A 4,378-nucleotide genomic window follows, 5' to 3' on the forward strand; every position below is an offset into this window, starting at 1 on the left:
AAAGAAACACTAATTTTTTACTATACCTCTTGTTGGTAAAGCTTATCTTTCTTACTATATCCTTATGTATGTGAACACTTACATTTCTTAACCATGAAGAAATTATATTTTAGATATAACCTTCATTTATATATAAATTTTTTGCATTTATTTAATTATAAATAAATCTTATTTTATTATTATCTTTTGATTTGATCAAGGTCTAGGCTATACCCCTGACTATGGTCTAAGCCTTGAGATAATAATATTTTATTTGGACAGAACCCTACCTTGTTTAGCTTATTATTTTATAGATTCTCGGGCAGCACTTCGACGCTTGCACGTATATTGAGAATCTTGATCAACGACTCCTCGGCACGTAAATCGAGACAACGTTCGGGGGTCACGTACTTTGAGGCGGGACGTCGGGTCATCTTGGGTCGGCACGGTTTACGAGATCGTCGCGTTTTACGATATCGGCATGCAAAACGAGGTGTGTCGGTCGTCAGGATTGTCGGTACAAACTTTGAGGTGTCGTTTGTATATGGTACGGAAATCGAGGTAGAGAGAGAAAGTTTCTACAGAGAGAGTGGGGTTGTGTGATGGAAATGAGCCATGAACCGTCCTATTTATAGCTGAAATCTGGTCCCATCGCGTCGCGATGGAACCTTTCTCTTAGTCATCGCGTATCGCGATGACACATGTTATTCAGAGAGTGCCACGTGTCGCCACGTGGAGGACACGTTTCGCCACGTGACGGACACGTGTCACATTTTTAAACACCCTCTGCCACGTGTTGACAAGTGGCGAACGGTGTGCCAAGTGTGGCCACGTGGCATACCACGTGTTTCGCTGTCAGACAACCCATAGCGATACACGATGGGTTTCCCTTCTGATCCATCGCGTATCGCGAAGGGTCAGGAAACCAGAATTTTCTCTTTTAGTCCTTGGACTTTGAAATTTGGTATTTTTGGTCCGAAATTTTCGTGATGTTATATCCTCCCCACCTTGAAATGAATCTCGTCCTCGAGATTCATTGTGAGTGATTCCTTGCTTATTGATTTTCTATCATACTCTTTCTAATCTTTTTGTTTGAGCTTAACTAGAACTGTTTGAATAATTGCAATTCCTGATTTGTTTTTAACTTACATCTTTGGGTGACGTATTCAGTCAATAGTTCAGAATATCATAAGTAATTGTAAATTGTTAAGCACAGTGGCCAGTTGTGTTTAACTATTTACTTTACCTTTTTGTATTCAAAACATTTACTGATGTTAACAAGATTGCTTATTGGATTCAGTCTATTGAATCCTTTTAGCTTACTCGTCTTGATATCCTTCAAGATATTCATACTTGAGTAATAATATTTCTTTACTTCTTGATCTTGAGGGATTCCTTCCGCTTATTTCTATCAGTTATACTCTTGAACTTTAAATGTTCGGATAACTGATTTTCCTTAAGTAGACGTATTCTTACGTCCGAGTTTAATTCATTCCTTTCATCTTTCTTTAGTTGATAGTTTCTTGTATTTCAAAAATTTTACTATATCTCTTTTCCTTTGTAAGCATTCTTGTGTAAGACACGATCTATATGCTAATATCTTTCTTTATATACATTAGGGATTTAAATACCCTTATATGATTACAAAATTTCTCATTTCATAACGAGATTACAAGCAGTTTACAAGAGTTAACTAAACTTTAGTTATTTCTAATGCCCTTGGATCTTGAACATTCAGTTGTCATACTCTTGTATACTTCTATTCTTGGTTGGATGCATCTTGTATGTTTAACATATTAGCCTTTCCTTTCTTAGCACCACTTCCATTAGCGTTGTTTATCTTATTTGGACATTCTGAGCTGAAGTGTCCATTTTCTCCACAGCTAAAACATACAATTGTTTTCCTTTTGCAATTGTCTTCCAAATGACCGAGTTTCTTGCAAAAGTTGCATATGATCAATGGAGTGTTTTTGGGAAAGTTAGTTAGTCTTAAACATTTCCCGTGATGTCTTTTGCCACAGCTTTGGCAGATTGGTCTTGTATATTTAAAAGACCCTTCCTCCTTTTCTTTGTTTTCTTTGTTTTCTTTTCCTCGATTTCTTCCTCATTTCCTTTGTTATTCTTATCTTCTTCTTGATTTCTGATAAGACCATTCATAAGATAACCGGCTAATTCCATGGCTGAATCAGCGGTTTGAGGCAAATGAGATCTTACCATATCTCTAATTTCCCGAGGTAAACCCCAAATGTAGCGGGTTACTTTGTTGGATTCGGGTATTACCAGATGTGGTACCAATCTACAGTACTCATGAAACTTAGTATTGTATTCCTTGAGATTAGTGCCATCCACTTTGAGGTTCAAAAACTTAGTTTGAATAAGATCGATTTCATGCATGGGAGAGAACTTTCGTAACACTAGTTCTTTGAATTCTTCCCATTTCAATTGGTACATAGTTTCTCTACCCTTTGATATGATCATGGTATTCCACCATTCCAAAGCTTCACCTCTAAAGTAGTGAGAGGAGTATTGAATCTTTTCGATCTCAGTACATCGACTGATGATAACAATGGACTCGATTTCTTCACGCCATCGTACGGCTGATATGGAACCTTTATCGCTATAGAATTCCTTTGGTCCAAATTCCTTGAAGTTCTTGAAACTACTGCCTTGAATTACTAGTTGCTTCTTGAATTTACGATTGAATTTGCTCTCAGCGTTGGAGCTATGAACACTTTCTTCATGATGAGAAGGTTTCTTATACGGATGAGTTCTCGATGATTTATTTGAATGTTCTATTTTATGTTTGTGTGACCCTTCTTTCATTGCATTGACGAAAGGAGTCATTGCGTTATGAATCATTTCTTGAATTTGAACAAGATACTGTGCAAGAATGTCCTGTTCATGTTTTGACATGTCCTTGTTGCTTCTATGAGTTGAAGCTTCATCATTATTCTCTTGATTGTTTGGGTTTGACATTCTGTGAACATAATAGATTTTTAGTATAAACGAAATTATTTATTTATATACTAATGATTGAATGTTTATAACGAATGTGTGACATTGAACAATTGATATAAGTACAACAGATTGATTTGTTTATGAAATGTTTAATTAAGCTTGTTGCTTTTCGAGAGGATTCTTTCTAATCTTTTGTGTGTCTTGTAATGATGCAATCTAATTATTTATTCTTTATTTGGGAATTTGATGATTGAGATAATCGTGTGAAACGATTATTATTTAACATTATTTTCCAAGTATTTTAACGATGATAATCGATGGGGTTCTTGAGAGGCATCAATACTTTCTTGTTTGAAATGATTAGTGCAATCGTTGTGTACAAATAGACCACGAGAATTTCTATACTTCTCTTTTTCTAGGTCATGTTTTATTTAATCTTTGCTAGTAGCGTTATCTTGAGGTTAGTCATCTTTTAGACTTTGTCCACCTGGACCTTTCCTTTATTTTCTAGTTATTACTCCCTTACTTCCAGAGGTACTTGGAAGAATTATCTTGAGAGTTTGTGCAATCTTTTCTTGACATAATTCTTTAAAAGATACATTACTAATTTCGAGGAAATTTAAATATATCTCTTATTTATATTTCTACAAGGTTGCACGACTTTTATTACAATTGCATTGTTTACAACTACTAATATTCTTGTTTCTTCCATCGAATAATCAGCTTCTTAATCTTGTCGTTCTTCTTAACATTTTCTCCTTTCTTCTTTTCTTTTTGTCTTTATTCAGCATCCATTTCTTTAGTGTGAGCAAAGTAAGGATCTTGCATTGTTGAATAATATTCCTGTCCCTGAGAATTTAGTTCTGGATAAGTCATTACTTCCTTTCCTTCCGACACCATTGGTTTCTTGGATCTACTTGATACGTCTCTATACGTGTTCTGATTTGAAATAATCTGGGCTAGCGGGATGCTTGAATCAAATAAATCTGAATCTTCCTCCATTGCTGTTTGGTATGAACTTTCGTCACTAGATATAGGAATTGGAAGAAAAGATGTTCCCATATAACCTTTCCCTTTACCGGATCGAAGCTTAAGGGATTCTTCGCTAGATTGACGATTGCACATCTGTACGAGGTTATATTAGGGATAGGAGCGCGTTTTTCCTATCTTATCCATACTTGTTATATTTTATTTGTATTTAATTTTTAATCATTCAATTATTTATTTGATATCCTTACTTGGATACTAATGATTATTATAAACTTATTTCTGATCAAAGCCTAGGTATGATTAAATACCTAATTCGCTAAGATCGATGGCTCTGATACCAACCTGTCACACCCTCACTTAGGGCTTAGGCGTGTGACCAGTAGTTGGTACCTATTTTGAAAATATATCAGAGTTTTAGCGAAAGTCTTTAGTTTATAATAAAATATTAATT

This window comes from Bidens hawaiensis, unplaced genomic scaffold (genome assembly GCF_021521415.1).
Source record: "Bidens hawaiensis isolate Kalapana, Puna unplaced genomic scaffold, B.hawaiensis_p1.1 tig00003649_1, whole genome shotgun sequence".
In the NCBI taxonomy this organism is placed as follows: Eukaryota; Viridiplantae; Streptophyta; class Magnoliopsida; order Asterales; family Asteraceae; genus Bidens; species Bidens hawaiensis.